General features: G+C 43.1%; 1 protein-coding gene across 4 annotated transcripts in view; it reads right to left on the bottom strand.

The window, feature by feature from the left end:
* Positions 1 to 19,619, bottom strand: part of CXXC4 (CXXC finger protein 4) — a 111,836-nt gene that overhangs the window by 82,837 nt on the left and 9,380 nt on the right. For all 4 annotated transcript variants that reach the window (XM_040556459.1, XM_040556462.1, XM_040556460.1 and 1 more), the window contains one exon: positions 18,657 to 18,730. The gene's annotated coding sequence lies outside the window, so the exon portion shown is untranslated. The remainder of the gene's footprint in view (positions 1 to 18,656; positions 18,731 to 19,619) is intronic.

Genomic DNA, 19,619 nt, shown 5'->3' with positions numbered 1-19,619 from the left:
GAGAACTGCCAAAGGACACAGACGCCAGTGCAGACAAGGAACAGAATATGTAGCAGCAGGAAGATAATGGCCTAAAAAGAACAGATTAAAATGCCCTTAAATAAATTAGAGGTCTTCGACTCGACTGGGCACAATGAATTTCAACCCAGGATTCTTAAATAGCCACTTACGCAATCTCTGAATCTGGACAGTCACCTCTGAGCATGCAAGAAGAGAAGATGAGGTGCCAAAAGGCTGGAAAAGAGCAAACATAATACCTTGCTCTGCAGAGGGGGTAAAGCAGAGCTAAGGAGTTGCCAGCCAGTCAATTTGTCTTCAATCCTCAGAAAAACACCAGAACAAGTAATCAAACTATTTGTTAGCGCCTAGAAGATAACATTGAAATGAATAGCTGCTAGTATGGATTTGTAGAGAATAAATCCTGTCAAATCAATTTAATTTCCTTCTGCCATAGGGCAACAGGCCTTGTGAACAGAAGCAAAGCAAGAGATGTCACGTTTCTTGATTTAGTAAAGCTTTTGGTGCTGTCTCACATGTCACTCTCATATGCACACCAACAAAACACAGTCACGATGAAATGCTTGTGAGACAGACACAAAGCGGTTGGACACGCAGAGAAAGTTATCATTTGCCCACAGTGAAAGCAAGCCTCCTGGGGGAAGATGGCAAAACTCGGCTGTGGATATGATTCTCTTCGGTATTTTCACAAGTCATCTAGCCACGAAACAGCACAATTACTGTGCTTACAGTCTACACAAGTGGGGTGCTAAGGACAATGCAACTAAGGAGGCTCACAGTTTGCAAAGATGTTGACAAATTACAGTGGTGTCAAGAACTGGTCGAAATTCAATGAGGGAACGAGAGGTGAAGAGTGCAAGGTAGAGATGGACTCATTGGAGAGCGCTAGAAGAAAACCAGTGGAAGTGACCAGAGGTCCACAAAATATGCCCAGGAGAAAAGATTTGGAAAGGTTGAGGTCTTTAGAGAAAAGAGTTCTTGGGAGGGCAACGTTAAGACTTTAATTGTGTAAAGTGGTGTCACATCCAGGGTTCTTGCTTATTAGAAAGCCCAAGCAATAATGGGTTTAACTTGCACCAAGACAAACGCAAGTCAGACACAGGGAAAAACAACTACAACAGTTAACACATGAATAGGACCTGGGAGAGCTATGGATTCTCTATCACCAGATGTTCTTAAGAACAGCCTAAAAAAAAAAAAAAAAAGTCTGCCAGGAATGCCACGAATATAACTAATCCTGCACGAGGGAGGTAATTTCTTGATGCTCCTTCTAGCCCTGTCTGTCTAAATGCCAAATGTCCTCCTATGTTTCAAGGCCTCGAACCACCAGAGCATATAAACATACAAGTAATCCCATTGACTTCAAAGCAAGTACACGTGGGATTTAGGCATGCATTTAGTAATTTGCCAGATCAGCTCCTACATGCCTCGAATTTCCAGCTTAACCAAAGGAAGTATCTTGCAAGAGTGACTGCGTTTGTTTAAACTCCCCTAGATACAGATCAGCGTTATATTTAAAGTGTGGTTTCCTGGATTTCAGCGGCAGTGTATAGAAGGAGAGCATTGCAGATCTGCGCTACAGCCTTCCAAACAATTGGTCATTAGCATGAACCTCATAAAGCGGTGTCTGTATTCACCGAAGCCGGCTTGGGGGTGGGGAGGGAAGTCCAAAGGAGGAAATAACGTTTTTAAAATGGCAGTATTTTCTACACACATGAGCACATTTTTTAGCTTTTATTTTTTGGAAACCAGGCTGCATACAGACAGTTTCAATATGTAGACTCTATAACGTTGAGGACACTAGATTATAAACATGTACAGAAAAGTGAAAGGCTTCCTCTAACTGTCTCCCACACCTCCTTCCATATGTTATCACCAAATGTTTTGTTGTATGCTGACTTTCATTAGATATCATTGGAACCAACAGTTATTTAGCACACAATTCAGTAGAGTTTGCTATAGACTATTAACCATCTTCCTTCTCTATCTCTAACACATTTCTACCACACCTTTTTGAGGAAAAAATAAATCTCAGGTCCAAACATCATAAATTACCATTTCACGGTGAAGGTGGGCTTTATCCTACTTTTGTTTGACCATTGCATTGCAGTTGAGGCTGGCGCATGTGTTACAGAAGACTGAAGGATACTTTGGTATGCCAGTAGCCTCAAGAAGTAGCTGAGCAGGAAAAACACACTAGACTCCGAGCCTTTACTTGCCCTAGCTGCGTAGGAGCTGTTGCCATTTATTTTGTCACTGATTTACGCAATAAATCCTTCTATAAAGATAAGGGGCACATATTATAAGCACGTAAAATCATATATACTTCCATCTTTCTCAGAGCTGAAAAGAAATTACATCCCCTAGCAACAACACATCCCTTCCTCAGCAAACACCTGATTAAAAACAGGGCATTTTTTGGAGCTCTGGAGCCCTGTGCAAACCAGCTCTGTTGGGACTATCAAGGGGTGTGGATTTCAGAGAACAGGATCCTATAAATACATATATACACAAACACAAGGAATAGCTCCAACACTACCTCCCATCAGCAGGCTGAGCTCTTGAGTGCTGTTAGCACAATGAACATCAGCCAAAGCGCAGCTCCAGATTTGTAAGGGTATCCCATAGCCAGAACCCACGTCATCTAAGATCATGAAGGGAAAACATAAAATCTGGAACTGCACCTGAAAACAGACAGGCAGCCACCAAGGTTACTGGAACACTGCTCTCAGGCTTACTGAAAGCCCCATTAAAAATAAAAAAAAAAAAAAAATCAATGCGTTTCTGAAGTTTTCTTCAGGCACTGGTCAGCACAAGTTTCCCAGGAAACCATGAATTCCCACAAAGGTGGGAAGAGGCTCGACCGCAGCGAACAACAGGCTGATCCAGGCTCTAGCAGAGAGCAAAGGGAGCGGAAAGCGGGGAGAAGCCCCTGCCTGTGCCTGGCTCCATGGGGTCCCGCGCTCTCCACCCTGTCCTTCTACCTGGGCTACCAGCAGCTGCTGCTTGGCTTCCCGCTCCCTAGTGGGGATAAAAACCCCTCCAACTCTCTTCTGTCACACAAAGTGCTTCAAGGCCACCTGAAAACGTTGCCTGCAAGACCAGCAGCCGCAAGGAGAAAGCCTTCTGCCTCTCACCTCTTCCTTTAAGAGAGCTAACAAACGCCTGAAGTCAACAGCCTGCTTTGTGCTCACGACCTGACACAAGAATCCTTTGTTTGCTTCTACAAATGATTAATTTCAAGGCATTTAAGGGTTTGCTATCCGTTTTGGAGCAGAGTACTTTTAACATATTTTATTATTATCACGTATAGCCAAGATGCAGAAACAGAACAGCCCACAGAGCTATCATTTAAACCCAGCGATACTTCGCATTTCACACAGCTCATACAATCTCCTGACCTACCAATTCAAATAATGTTTAAAAGCCCGAATGGCAAGAGGCTGTCTGCTCATGGCTGCTGATATGTAAAGTCCCTGTATAAATCACAATATCACAGAAGTCACGAAAACTGTGAATTTTGGTGTCAGCTGTGAAAATATTCCATCTGGTTTCTGTCTTGTAGAAAAAAAAAACTGTTTAAAATCTGTCCAAGTACAGGAAGTTTATTTTTGCTTCATCAGTGCAGCAGAAATAAGCAGTGTAAGACCAGTGAATAGTGCCTCAGAGTCCTGCTATTGCTCCAGGTGCTTGCGATGATGCCAAAGAGCATTTCAGGTTTCCTTCAGACATCCAACTGCACCACTCTTTAATTTCATGCCCTTATTACAGGCTGAGCAACCCACCAAATGACTTTGCAGTAGTTTCTCTTGTGAATATAACAAGAGTAACAATTGGCCCCATATCATCAATTATCTTAAGCTGACTTTGATAACGTATTGGGGGAGAGGATGGCACATCTACATCTACAAAACCATTTACTTCCCTCACCCGCGTGGTCCATACTAGCAGTAAGTCACCAGCAGAGCCAGTCAATCCACCTGAACCTCTACTCGCAGACTTAGGAAGTGAGGCAGCCAGCTTCAGAAGGCTGGGGCCCCAACTCTTTTTATGGAGCTCTTGACAGGGACTGATTTTATGCTTTCACTTTATTTCTCTTTTTCATTTAGGTCATTTATCTATTTAATGGAAACTGTATAGAAAAATTATGATAAAAAATTACACGAGAGATATATTACTTTTTAAATCACTGTCATTACCCCATCCCAGCCAATGTGACATTCAGGAAAGAGCCCGATATTCATTTTATTTATACTTCTGTCACCTCCCTGAGATTCCCAACAGCTGGAATCTCTAAACTCGATCAGTCAGCCCTAATATAAAAAGAGACCATGAAGCCAACATGAGAAGGAAAAAAAAAATGTGCTGCAAGAGAAATTCAAGATTTTTGAGGACTCGGCTTCTCACAGGTGTTGAAAAGAGATTCAGAGCAATTTTCAAAGGGGCTTTAAAAAGACCAGTGCCTGACAGGACTGGGCTTGCTTACCCCCTCTCATTTTTCTGGAACTCCTCTCGGCCGAAGCCTCCCTTCCTCCAGCCCCAGCCAGGGCTGTAGGGGCGCGATGGGCTGGAGGGGGCCTTTCACAGCTCCTGCGACAGCGGTCTGGAGAAACAGCTTCACAGCCCTTCTAAACCAAACACCTGGGAGACGACTGTTTGTAGTCTCAATGATTTAACAGTTTAATGAAAAATGGAATGACCTGAGTGAGCCTCGGCCCATCTCAGCTTCCCATATCACAGCAAGCCCTTTAAAACGGAGCAAAAACTCCCTGTTCTTCAGTCGGAAAGGCCTCCTGCAGGAAAAGCTCGTTTTTACACAGGTTTTAATCCACGGGCAGAGGTGCTGCTACTGCAGCTTGCTACAGCAGATAACTCTCCTGTTTCCAATCCTCCTTTATCTGGCTCGCGTTTTCCACACCTCCACCCACTCCGGCGGGTGCTTTGTTCTCCAGACGATTGTTTTTGCAGAGGGCGAAGAGAGGCTGGAGCAGGCAGGAGGCATCTTCCACACTCGCTTTTCTTTCCCAGGTGGCTCCCACTTTTTTCCTCTCCCCACTGCACTTTGTGTGCAGGGGGAACGAGGGTAAAGAGGCCTTTAAAACATAGCAGGGAACTGCCATGGTGATTTCAAGATGGAGCACGCAATTGCTATTTTTGATTGTGTTAACCCAGCCGTAATTATGTAATTATCCACAAAAATTTAGTCAGAGTTTTGCATATCTAAATCATTAACTTTAACAATTGACAGGCTGCTTTGATTAGTATTTTCACAGACTAGCATAGCATACATTTGTCAGCTTTCCTATGATTACTTGTAATTTGGAATTTGTTTATGCAAAATGTTTTTATTGCTTGTTTGGGGGGGAGGGAAAAAAAGGAGGGCAGAGCAGACATGTTTATCCTGTCAGGAGAATCCTACAGAACTTACCAGGGTTGCTGCAAATGTATTTTTGCTGTGCTTTAATGGCATTAATTTGATGAACCAATACAGAAAACATTGGCTTGTGTTTGTTAATGGGAACAAGAACTGTGGGTGAGCACCACTTGCCACACAATCTCTTTGATTTTTACATCAAAATTTAGGTAAATGAATTCAGAAGCACCTAGCACTTTATGTAACACCATATTTTACATCTATTGCTTTCCAAAAACAATACTGATGCACCGTGCAATCAGTGTAAACATTTTAAAACACTGCTTGTGTCAAATACAATAACGCCAGCTCAGCCTTTTCATTCAACATGGTAATCGATACCATAATTTAAGATGCAGTTTATTAAGCCAAGCAATAATAAATGAGTCCATCCTGCACCTGCTAGCAGATCTCTTTCTGCGCTAAGCTCTCTGAAAGACAAATCTGAAAGCTACACAGTTCGTTCTTCACAAGGCAAATCCTCATGCAGCAGAACTGTGTTGACATGAGGTACTGCAGTGACCCTCCCATCCCGTGCTGTGGAGACTGGAGATTCCCAAGCTATGGAGGTGAAGGGCCTGAAAGGTTTTGCTTTCTTGCTCTGCTTCCCAAGTATAGACCACACAGACAAAATGCATCTTAAAACAACACATGCACTACCTCTAGACATTTTTGTTGGACCAGTGTCACCATTCTTCTGTGGCTGGTGGGCACAGCTTTTTTGCTGGTTGCTGGGGAATTCAGGTAAGATCAGTTCCTGCCTTGCACCACCACTACTTCTTCCAAGCCTTGCAACACTAATAGTCTTTGTGTCATCCTCCGTTGTACAAGCCATTATAAAACTGGGTGAACTCACCGCTTTTTGTGAAAATGCTCCAGTCCAGCAGCCTCCACCTGACTAGTTCATCACCATTCACGCTTCTGCGCGGAGCAAGGGAAGCATGCTTTGACTTGAAATCCAATGACAGATTGTGATTTATGATTTCATCTGCCCCACGGCAGTTGCAGTGTGATAACAGTGGTTAAAACTTGCCTATTTCCTAGATGATCATCGGGCCTCCCTGTGATGTGCACTGTATAAATGCAGGCTATGAAAATCCCATGTATGCCTAATAACCTTACCTAGCTAGGCTTTAGTCTTCTCCATCAAAAGAGGAGTTCTGCTTCAGAGACTCATTAACAATTAATGTGAAAGACAGATAGATAAGATTTTTTTGTTTTTGTTTTTTTAATCCTAAATCCATTCCTATATATATAAATAAATGCCATGCTCTCATTAGTAGATTATCTGAGCCCCATCACTCAGCACTCTCTGCTCAGGTATCTGATGCTTGGTTTTAAAATCTTGCTTCCTAGGTGTAGCTGACTGCTGGCATATTCACTGCATCAGCTCTCCGAAGGCTGGCTCGCTGCTTGGAATTCATGGGGAGCAGCCCCGTCTGTCTTTGTAGGAATTTTGGCTGCATGACTGAGTACATGAAAATCAGGGAAGCCAGAAGAAAAGAATGATCTGTTACCTGAGTTTCTTTTGCCATTTGAAATCCACTGGAAGAGAGGCATCTTTGTAGCACAAGCTGTTGGCAACTCCTCTCTCCAGAGCATATCATCAGTCCCAAGCTTGCAGTCTTTTATTCTTTTAATTTTAATTGGTAGCTTCTGCCTAGGAACCAGTTGGGAATTGAATTGCCTGTGTGTTCCCCATGCTCCGGAGCAATTGCCTGTATATTCCATGTGCCTCCGAGCAGTTGCCAGCCCGCTCCTCGTGCTTCCCAGTAAATGCCAGTAATCTGTGCGCTGGTGCGTAAAACTTACAGTACTTGATTACGTCAGGAAAGAGAACAGCACAAAATACAGTGCGTGCTGCTATTTTCGCGTTAGCTTAGTGTATGTGCTGTTACCCAGCCTTCAGCCACAGCACTGTGAGAGCAGCTCAGCTGGGGTGAGGGATGAGAGGCACCTTTCAAGGCCCTGGACTTGCACCAGTTTATTGCACCCCTGTCTACACCTCGCCTGCCCATCCTGCTAACGCTGACACTAAGACAGCTTTGCACCGGCAACATCCATACAACAGGATTAACATCTCCCCGAGGGTTCGCTGCTGCACATTCACTGTTTCCCCATGAAGGTGAATAGTCTCAGGTTCTGCGTACCCTATAGCCTCTTCTCCTTCAGCCAGGTAAAAGCAGAAGCAGGCTAGGTTGGCTGGCAGGGATGAACAGAAGCCATTAATTAAACAGCTCACCTCTCAGGCGCAGAATGGAAGGATAGGAAACTTGACTCGTCTATAATGTGCTCTCCCTATCAGCACAGCTCTCCAAGCAAATGAGAGAAAGACAGCAGTGACTCACTTCCTCCAACATTAGACTGACAGACGGAAGGAAATGTTACTCTCCAAACCACCAAATCCTAAGCAGAACTCCTGTCAGAGTAAAGCTCTCGTTACATATCACTCTAGACTGAGCCTGAAGGCCAGACAAGCCATACAGAACCAAAAGGATGTTCCTAATGTTTGTTTATCGAGGGCTGCAGTTGTTCACAGAAACCAAAGTACAACAGATTGAGTAAGTACCGTTCAGAGACTGACCACCAGACACGAGTCTCTGTGAGTCAAGCAGTTTCCCATCCCTTATCAGGGAAGTCAGCCAGAGCTGTCGAGTGTTTCCTCCAGGTCATGGGGATACATTAGTTTTCTTCTGACTCCTCTGCATCCTTCTCTGTAATGTCAAGTCCCCTCCTGCCCTGTGTGTAACATTTTTTATGAGACCACTCCATCAGCTCATCCCTTTACTCCTCTTACCTCCAATTCAGTTGCCTCCCAACCCACCCCGTGACAGGCTGCAGGTTCCCAAGCTACTAGTGTCCCTGTAACGCAACCCTTCTTTGGCCTGATGGTAAGCCCCACACTGTCTGTTTTGAAATCTCTTCCACTCTCCTAATGCCCAGAGCTTCCCTACTTCAGTGTACTCTGAAGGGGCAGAGCCTCAGTAGATCCTCAGAGCCTCAGGAGCAGCAAGGGTCCTTCTTCTCCCTCAAGGGCTAACCCCATAATGTTATTGCTTATGGTTTCCTTTGTTAGCCAGGACCCAGAGCTCCAATGGGTTATCTATATAAACAAAGCTATTGTCATAAAGAGATACTGTGGTAAGGCAGTTATGCTCATTTCTTAGTATAACCTGAACCTTCTGGAGCCATTCGTTAATGGCTAGTTCCAGTGTGAGTCCAAATGTTCTCCCTTTAAATGGTTTGGCCCCAGTGGGCTTGGATTAGTTTCAGTAGTGTACAAAGAAGGTCCTGAGTCACACCCTAATTCTTCACTCTGCATTGAGTAACGCTGCTGTAGTCCCTTGAACGGGCTGGCATGAGTTGTGTGGATTACAGCCTCTTCGCTCCCCAGATTCCTTCCTTTCACAGAGCGGGGAGCTGTCTCACCCTGCTTTACGGAGCTCGCTGCCTCCCTGCATTTATCAGGGTGAGGCTCCTTTCATTTCCTGCTGCTTTATCCCCCTTTGCTCACAGGAGAAGAGCATCTGGCATTTCTCTAGGTACACTGCTGTAATGTTCCTGCTTCTCCTCCCTGTGACACGAGTAAAAGGCTTGCTGAGAAGAAGGGATGGTACAGGAACAGACTTACTCTCCTTCGCCCATCTGCTTAGCCAAGCAAAGACCAAGACTGGCTCTCTGTTAGGCTTAATTTTACCACGACTGGCACAACCCTGTAATAATTACAAGCTTCCTCTTCACTTTTGTGTGGTGTACTGCACAGTAAAATAATTCAAGTTAAGTATCCACTTTTAGCCATCCTTTTTGAAGGAAAACATTTATCAATTTCTTACTCCCATTCCCCTGCACCTCAACCCCACATTTCTGTTCAATTATACTGCAGTGGAGTTAAAAATGTAAAGCAAGACATTCCTCACGAGAGGTCCTGAGACATACAGGTACAATACAAAGCATCGCTCTGGCAGTAATGTTGTTCAGGAGCCATTCTACTAGTTTCCATCAGTGGGAGTGCTTGGAACCATCTGAAGGATAATCTGATGTTAAAACGGGGCATATGCCCACTTCTGTGTGCAGCATACACCGTACCCATAGCAAATACACACACTAAACTCTGAACCACTGGCATGTCACAGCCCAGGCAGCAAGGGGGTTACCTGGGCACTGCCAGCCAAGCTGCCTTCAATGAAGCAACACTGAGCTCTGAACCCTTCCTCCTAAGAACCACAGTTGAAACTCTCTCAGTTTCTAACGCACTGACAGATCTCTCTCCCCCCTTCTCTTCCATACACTTAAAAGGAATTGTCTTTTCTCCTCCATGAAATTCAGGAAAGCAGGGATCTGTCTTTTCTTGCCAGCAGAAAAAGTGAGGGCTGTCAAGACACCTAAATCTGATCATCTTCCCCGTACTACTGGGGTTTTGTAGGGCGGTTGCTGTATAAAAAACACATGAAAAGGAGCTATTTAAGCCCATGTAAATCACATTCACTGACATGTAATCACACCCATCACTCCTAAATGACACACCAGTCCAAAAAGCGGGGCACTAGATCCTTCCACTGTGACCCAAATGAATACTAACTTACCCTCCTGGCACCTTCAGGGAGCTGCATGCCCCTCAGCCCAGCAGAGGCCACAGGATGTGACTCGTCAGCACTAGCAGAACCCACCGCAGCAGTGTTTGCAATGTTGTTCAAACGTTTCTCAGCTGACAGTGCCCTTCATTTATAGTTAACGATAATGTGACAGCCTATTCTCCTGGTGCGCTGTCTAACCACACACAAAATCCTGCATGTGCCTCAGAGTGGGATCCTGTTTTTATCGGAGTAGACATGTGCACTGAGGCTTTAACCAGCAGCTGAGAAGGGGTTTTAGTGTGAGATTTTCAAACCTGTCTCAGGTATTTAGAAGCACAAATTGCAGTGAAAGACTAATTGAGCTGTGCTTCTAAATCCCCCAGGTGCTATTGAAAATCTCTTCCCTAATAACCCGGAATCTCCTAAAGAAGAAACCTCATCGAACTTAGATGGGTATGCAGATCCGAGGGTTAAGATTTTGAAAATCGCTCTGTACGGGCTTAACTCCCATTGACTTCAGTGAGAACAGAGTTAAGTTGACACTGAGCCTTTCTGAAAATTCCCCTCCAGGTGTGTTTTCTCCATTTGAATTTGAATAATCTGTTAACTGCTGAGATTGCTGTTTGATTTATCAGTGTAAGAATTTTGCAGGAGTTTTTCCCCTTAATTTCTGATGAAATGACACTCAAAAAACTGTAGCATATCATCACAAAAACTCTATCTGCTAAATCTACAGAAGGAAATACATTTATTTGCTGCATGCTTGCTGTTATTATTATTTATACTTTGGCAAAACACAGGAACTGAAAGCACAGACGTTATTGTGGGAGGTACTGTTCAGTCTGTTAAAATATTTGCACGATACACAGTCAAGCTGTCTAACTTAATGCTAATAGCCAGACTCTGGAGTAACCCAAGAATCATAATGAATATCCCCAGTAGGTGTAATTATACAGCGGCATTTCACTTACTACTTCACCTCCTTGCAGACATTTTCAGGAGACAGGGATTTCCTTCAACTCCCTTGAATGTTTTAGTTTACCTTTCAAATTAGCCCTACTTACAAGAGTGAGGAAAGATATTTTTAAATGTTGGCATGTCCTTCACTGCAGATTTGCAGGCTGCATTTACTCTCTGTGGTGGGAGAAACAAAAGCTTTTAGGGGTACAAACAGGATTCACTGTCAATTCAGAAAACAAATTAGGGCCCAAACTTTGCTTCTGGGATGCAGGCATTAATAATATGAATAACAGTGAATATACAGCAAGGAGCCATCCATTTCACAACGGTGTCACAAAGGACAGAGTCTCCATGCCCCAGATTCCTCCTGAGAAAAAAATAACTGTGCTAATACCACCCGCAAACAACACGATAACCACTTCTTTGTTCCCACCAAAGATAAAACAGCAGAATCCTGTAGGAGAAGTCATCTGATATGTCAGCTCATTAAATTAGTCAGAATGGGTGAATGGGGAAGAGGAATATACCATTGTAATGTATGTTAATTAACAAATGCTATAAGAGAGGCATTTAAATGTATGAAAATGAATATTAATGAGATGAAAACACCTAATTATTGTGCATCTAATGGTATTATTGAGAAAAGGCCTAATTGTCATGCATCTAAGGCAACAGTACAAATCTTCAGACACAAAGATTCAGTGTACATATAGATCATATTACGACTTTAACTATGGGCATTGCAAAACATCTGCATTGAAACTTGAATTTGTAAATTACTTGTTTTTTTTATTTCAATTTATTAAAATTGATAGATATCACAAATTCCTTATATCATTGCACACTTCAAAACTGCATGTTTCTTCCTCTTCATGTTTCTGAAACACTATGCTGAAGTGTTTCTCTATTTCTGCATGCATATCTCAATTTTGCAAGAATATCAATAGAAGCAGCGGGCTGCAAACTGGCCTGGAATGAAGTTCTGAGGAATTTTTCATGAATTGTATGAAGCAAAACTCAGTCTGCATGAAATTCCTTCCTGCATAGAGGGCTACCAAAGGAGAATCCTGAGCTAAAAATAGTATGGATTCCTGGAATTAAAGACTGCTTCATAATACATATGCATTAGGAAGCTGAAATAAAATTATACAGGCCACTTGAATTCTATTATTTCCTAATTACTCAGTGGTTGGCTTTACAACCTTAATGTTCTTTTAATGTAAGTTTTTCAAGTTTTTTTTTTCAAATGTAATTGTAGATAGAGAGCCAATCTCTTGACCCCAGCTAGAAGGACACAGGGAGTTTTGCTTTATAGAGAAATTCCAAAGCGGCCTGGATTGCGCATACTCCCTGGTTGAGGCTCTAGGGTGTATGGCAGGGACACGTCTAGAAAAGGTTATATTTTAATGACTACTCTCTGCATGGTATTTGCAGTCCCAACATGACTAATATCATTCACACATACAATCAATGAAGTCTTAATCCTGCCATCAAAGCAATTAATGAAAATAGAGCACATTAACGTAGCATTGGAACCAAAAATGACTCCTGAAAGACAGCTCTCTCCTGTCTCAAAACTGAGTTATTAATATGTATATAAGCACCAATGTGACAAGCACTTTAGATGTACCTTGGCATATATATTTACTGTCACTCAAAATGATTTACAATCCATCCTATTTTATAAAAACTACATCTTATCCATGCTTCTAATTTTTTTTATAAGATTGTTGTATGGAACTGTAAGAAAAATGCTCACAAAACTGAGATACATTATTCTGGTGGATTTACCTTATCCACTAAGCTTTTTATCCTATCAGAGAAAGAAATTAAGTGTGTTTGTATGATTTACTTCTAATAAATCCATGCCACCATCTATTTACCACCCATACTGCTGTAGTTGCTTCCAAACTTTACTAGTAAGTCAAACAATCTACTCGGTATTGAATTCCACTTGAACGCACTACTTTGGCATCTCCAGATTTCCTGATGTTCCCATTTGCAGGTAAGCACTGCTCTCCTCAACACACTTATCAACAGAAGGAACAGCAGCAGGTATTTCGCATTGCTGCACACGCAGGGGTTCTCGGAGGGCTTTCCCGGCCCTGTACCTACAGCCATCAGAGCACTTCTGCTACCACAACTAGCAGAGGGCAGAACCAATCTGGCAGCAGTGTTCTGCACTGGCTAGGATGCAGCTGGAATTTCAAACTGCATGTAAGAGTTTCCCAGCGGCTGCATACCCTTGAGTTAACTGCCCTTGAGTTAGGTGTACTACAGGGAGAAGAGCTGTGCTCTAGTGTCTATACACTATACACTGCCCCACTATACAAGGGAGTTGTTTTGGCATCTGCTGTGTAGTAGGAACTCAGGTTTTGCCTGTACTCTCCCAGCATGCAGATATTTTCAGTAAAAGGCAGCAATGTGCTTCACTTAAGCGATCTCAAGTTAAAAATTTGAATAATAGTGTATTTGCTTGCAAATAGTTCAATTTCTCATTATTTTTCTCTCTTATGTGTATTTGAATCTATAGCAATATATCATATCAAAATGGGTTATGGAGTCCTCCAGTGCATTTCTTACATGTGACCTTTTTTTTTTTTTTTTTTTTTTTGCAGGCAAATAGAGTAACTCTTTAGTGAAGGCAAACCCTTTAAAAAATAAGAACAAATCCTTGCACTAATGGACTGTAGAATCTGTATACTGCATGGGACAGAGATCGCTGCCTTCAGTGGATGAGCAACAACAGCAACTCTGCCAAAACTAAAATGTTGGGGTCCAGGGAAATCTGTTTCAGGTATGGGAAACAGTCCTGCAAGGTGGTTAGCACCCTAACCTGAATGGAAGCCAGGAAAGAGCTGAGATAGCCCAGATTTTACAGAAGACATTTGGCCACCAAAAGAAAGCAAAGAACCACAAAAACATACCCACTACAGAAAAAAATATGCTGTAAATGCACTCTGACAAAAATATAAATATATTTTTAATGCTTGTTTCACACAGAAAAAAAAAAAGTTAACCTCGTTTTCAAAAGGTTTACATAGTCAATATTAAACTACTGTGCAGAAGAGCTGAAGATATTGATAGCTGGTAATGCAAACGAGATTGCAGTTAATTGTTAACATCTCCTGGGCTACGCTTCCTACGTCCCTGCACAGCTGATGAATAAAATTATTTACCTATTCAAGTAATGAGAGCTATGCATTTTAATATCCACATACACTGTAACTCAGACCTCCTCTGAGACCCCTACCTGTAATTAGGAACAGATGTAGGATCTTGTTCCTGAATTGATAAAAACAAATTTCAGCCCTCCTATGATATATGGCACAGTGGCACAGCTTACGGTGAGAATGCCACTGCCAAAGGACTCTCCTCTGGGCACTGAACCTCATCAGCCACCCTCTGCACAAGAGCCCTGCCACTGCCACTCCAGACATTTCTTGGTGCTTTTCCATCACCGATGCAGGACACTCACTAAAACATTCACAGGTGACACAGCAAGTGTATACCAGGAAAGTGGCAAGCAGCAGTTATCTGGCTTCACCTCTGATGAAGAAAACCATAGATCCATTCACTCAAAACCATGGCAATTCTATAACACACAGAGACTTCTCCATGGTGTAGTCATTTAAAATTAAGCACATACAACATTATGTGCTTCCAGCAACAGTTCTCACAGCTCAGCAGAAGCAGCCGGGGAATACTCTTCAAATTATATTACGGGGGAAGCTCAGGATGATGTTCGGTGTAACATATTCATTTTATTCTCCAAATGCCACACCACTGCAGGAAAACATGTCTACTGCAAGTGTTTCACGAACTGCAAGCAGCCACATTTCTTTCTTTTTATCAGCTATTTTAACAGCTGGCTGAAATAACCCAAGGGGTAACCAATAGGTAACTGCCCATTTTCTTGCTCTAACACGTGGGTGCCGATCCCAAGGCCTGGCAAAGGGGAGTGAATGCTCCAGAGAATTTGCCTCTGAAGACGAGGCAGGGTGACCCTACACCAGTCAGACGCATCACTTGGACTACCCCACACATCCCAGCCCCGTGGGATACTCTGACAGCAACAGCAAGGCACTGAGGATCTGTGACAGCCCCAATCCATTTACAGCAGCAGGCCTGAAGAGGATCAAAGGAGATGCTGTGATCACATTCACGGAGCGAGACAAGTGAAGCTGCCTTCTTTCATGTTCCTTCCTAGACCACTAAATGTCCCTCCCTTGATTTACACTGATCCGGCAGAGTTTATAATTCCCACTGGCTCCTGGCATAGGTGACTAAATTGCAAAGAGAAGGTTGCAGAAGAGCTGCAAACCCCTCCTGAAGGAGACAAATTTGTATTTACTGAGGTCGTCTCAGTACAAGAAAGTTTCACTGCTTTCATTTAAATCTGACTGAAACAATTCAAGTTAAGCTGATGCAAATGCCTTCATACATCTTTATTTGAGGATGTTAAATGGGGTTTTTCTTGATTTCACAACTAATCTACATCTAAAAGAAGCGACTGCATGAAATAAGACTGTCCACATCACATTCTGCATTGGTTTAACTCGGCAGGTTTACCAGCCATCTTAGCGCAACTCCCTCATGTATGCGAGGTCTGGAAATACATTCACTCTCCAGCATTACTCTGCTTCATGCCAGGAGAATCTGCAGCTGGAATGGGCTCAGGGGAACTGCAATGACTAGAAATAAAAGGATTGTGGGGGGAATCATAGCTGGTGGGCCCTCCACGGACATTGCCTAAATTAGAGTAATTAATATAGGGGAATGTGTCTGTGCTTCTCAGTAGTTTATAAATGTTACAAAAAGAGAAACGTTTTATATGTCCCCTGATGGGTTTTAAATGTTAATAAATGATGTGCAAGGAGGTATTTTACATCTCTCCATTTAACTGTGAGCTGACAGCTGCAATTATAGGCCAGTCTCCGGCCCCAGCGATCCTTGCAGGAACCTGAGGCGTAATCGGAGTAGCTTTCTTCCAGAATAACGAAGTGCATTGGGACGCTGGCTCAGCATTTCAACATCCAGACACAAAGCCAAGGTGAGATGTTTTTGACACCCTAAAAACTCTCTTTTGCTGTGATATGCACTTGCCAGTCATTGCTGAGACCCACAGCTGTTCTTCCTGTGGCAAGAGCAGCTCTTCCCCTCACAGGTATGGGGAGTGAATGGAGCAAGCAGACAGTTACTTGCTATGTTGCACCTCTGCTGTGAAGTAGAAAAAGAACTGGACCGTACCTGGCACAGCCAGGGCAGCATAGGAAGAAAGTATTGCATGTGTCACTGCATGCTCTTTCAATCAAATCAGCTTTTGGCCAGAAACCCACCAACACTGAATCATTGCAGCGTGCTCTTTGGTACCAGGTTCCTGTACAGGGACAGGGAAATCTGTCCCTGCATCCCCATCTTCACCAGCACGGACAGAAAAGGAAGGGCATGCCTGTCCCTCCAAACAGTCGCAAAATGACTGCTCAGTAATGTCCACCCCAGCAGAAAGCCCCACTAGATTTTAGTAAGCTCTTCCCACGTGCCCTACCCAACCCTCATCAGTAGAACTGAGCCTCTTTGAAGTTTAAGCTCAAAACAGTATTTTAGTTAATTATGTTTCAGGTTGCAACCTTAGTTGCAAAGTAACAGCAGAAGGAGAAGAATCAGTGCTCACAACACTGTATTCTTGCTCGTCTGTGTATTTTCAACCTCCCCTTTTTCTTACCTGAAAAGCAACCTTTGGTCCTGATCCTTAAACTGGCCGCAGTTCACTGTTGTTAGTGTACAATTTCATTAGTCCTACAAATCACTGAGGTGCTGCCTAATGCAGCATACAGCTGTTTTAAGGCACTGACTTAGCCCACGCTATCAGCAATGTTTCACTCCGTGGGAGTTGCACCCCATTGACAACAAAAGGCAACAGAGACTCTGAATGAAACCAAGCAGAACTGTGAGCAACACCCTGCATTTTCACTACCTCATCCCAAAGGCAGGGGAATCTGTTTTACAATTCTATTACAATCCCACAAGATAGTATTTTTATTTTGCCACTGACAAATTCTTGCTTTCTTATATTTTAGAATGGCAGAAGACTACAGTGTAATATACTTGATTTATTAAAAAAAAAAAAAATACTTTTCCCACACCATGCTTTTTACATAAACAGTTGTAAAGTAATTGGTTTCTTTCATCCTCCCCCTTCTGGTGTCAGACAACACTGGTGAAAAAAGGGCAAGTTCAATTATTAGAATTATAGTTTTCTATAATTCTATATATAGTTTTCTGGCTCCAAAACTGCACCTCAGCGAAGCTCAGAAGAAATCCTAGGTTGTAAGAGCAAGGTTTGGTTTCCGATGTGGAAAGACTTTGGTTAACATTTTCACGGTAGTCACACTGCATGCAATTATAGCCAAACATCACTAGACATCTATCACTTACATATTTCTTTTGTTTTGCACAAAGATTTCTTAGTTGTGTCTTAGGAATGGATCTTGTCTACTACTCCTGCTAAGGTCCAGGCCTTTAGTACAGAGCTTCTGGGACTAAGTCTCAGCTTTCTTCAGCTGCTATCTGGTTGGTTATTTCTTCTGGTTTGCATTAGTTTGTATATAAATGGTTGTGACTGCCCTTTCATTCTTCAGAGCTCTGCTGCTACTGATTATGGACAGGTTTCTAGAGCTTTTGAACATCAAAGACCACATGTTAACACCCAGTTTGTCTTATGCATCACGTTCATCTCATTCTCTGTGGTGTATGTCAAGCATCTTCTTCATATTAAGTCAAATAATATCAGCGTGGCTACAACAGCCATCATTTATGATGAAGCATGACAGTAGGTTATTGTATTTGTCTCTCTGGTTATTATAATTGCCCGTTAATTAAAGTTAGCTAACCAAATAGTGCTAGAAGCAGCACTACCATATGGCTAGTCACATCTCCACAGAATGATGGCTATCGGTACCGAAACACGGCTTGACAGCTGAAAGCCACAAGGCTGGGGTAAAGGATTTCCATTGAGAGACCCCACCTAGGGCACAGCCAGGTACTGGAGGCTGCGATGCTAGGAGGGATGCCTGCGTGGTCCTCCCTCCTTCCAAAGCAGGTGCTGGGTGTTACCCCACACAGGACCGGACCCCCCCAGTCAGCCAGGCCTCATAGAAGCAGCACTTACAGCCTCTGTTGCTTTCCTACCTCTAATGCAAGAGGGAAAAACAGCACTGTGCATACCTCCTTGAAAGATTGCCAATCCCTGCAGCTAGGAGATGAAGTAATATGATAAGGAAGGCCAAGAGCAGTTCAACAGAGAGTGCTAGATCTTCTTAGCCCTCATTATTGTGTGGACCCATCTAACCAGCTGCTGTTCTACTGTCAGCTACAGCCAATATTCAAGACCAACAAACAGATTACAAATCCCCTCTCAGCTGCAATCTATTCTTCATGTTATACCACCTCGGTGACAATCACAGAATGCGCCCTAAGAGAGTCTCACTCATGGGCAATCAAATTAAAGTCATTCGGCAATGGCTTGTGTGCTGAAACACATCAACATTGTACCTGTCTTGTATTTGAAAGAGTGATATTTTTCTACAGGGAAAAGTTATTTGCCGCTGCCTTGACTGATTTGGCAATTTCTCTGTTTATCAATATCCCACAATTCTTGCACATTTACAAAATACAGTAATACTACTTACCACCTTATGGGCTGCTGCGAGGCATAATTCTTTAGTCCTTCTGAAGCTCTCAGAGATCCTCCAAAGGATGCAATCTGGAAATAAAATGATCGTTAGCATTAGTACATGTGGGGGTTTTACTATATTCATCTCCGTTCTCCATTACCTAAATGACTACATTTGGGGTTTGGAGTTTGCTCTTTTGTGCATGCATGAGGGCAAAAACTGACCACATTTTGGTACACCTCAGTGGTACCAGGAATCACACTACCCTTACCAGTGCTTTTTTTACTTTTTTTCTCTAGAACAGTATCTTAGAAATTAATTTAAAAATAGAAACCTCACTAGACATAGTTTGTGGGCCTGACAAAAACACCGAAATGGTATGCTCCCATGACATGAAAGACGTAACAGGTGAATTTATACATTCACCGTGCAGCAGTAGGCAGTGCTAGACACCTGATGAAGGTGACCTGAACCGTTGCTTGGACACTGCTTCTTTCCTTTGGCTACCAAGAGAACCCACACCAACTAAGATCACTAGGTATGTCATTAGGATGCCTATAACAACAGGAGGTTAGTACAGTCCCCAAAACCAATGGAAATTGCAAATTCAAACCTACTCCAAACCAGACAGAGTGCCTCCACACAGCTGAATGCCTCCACAGAAATGTGTTCCCAGAGTATGCTCTCCCTTGGAAATGAGCGCATTTCAATTCAGGAGCACCTAGCTGGATTTCCACCCCTGCCACAAAACTCCAGCATGGCCCTGAGCAAACAGCAGATGAGGTATTTTCAGGCACCCAGACTGCAGGTAGGGAACCCGCGTCTCCTGGAAGCCACTCCTCCTATCTCCAGCTTTGAAAACTCCTTTCAATCCCTCCCTGTCCCCGCAAAATGGGGGTAATATTTTCTCTCCTTTCTCTCCCTGTTTGCTGTCTGCTTAGTCTGGGACTTCCTGTGGATTGCATCCATCTCTCCTAT

Source organism: Cygnus olor, chromosome 4, assembly GCF_009769625.2.
Source record: "Cygnus olor isolate bCygOlo1 chromosome 4, bCygOlo1.pri.v2, whole genome shotgun sequence".
Classification (NCBI taxonomy): domain Eukaryota; kingdom Metazoa; phylum Chordata; class Aves; order Anseriformes; family Anatidae; genus Cygnus; species Cygnus olor.
The sequence above is the reverse complement of the archived record's forward strand: the minus strand, read 5'-3'. Positions and strand labels throughout refer to the sequence as shown.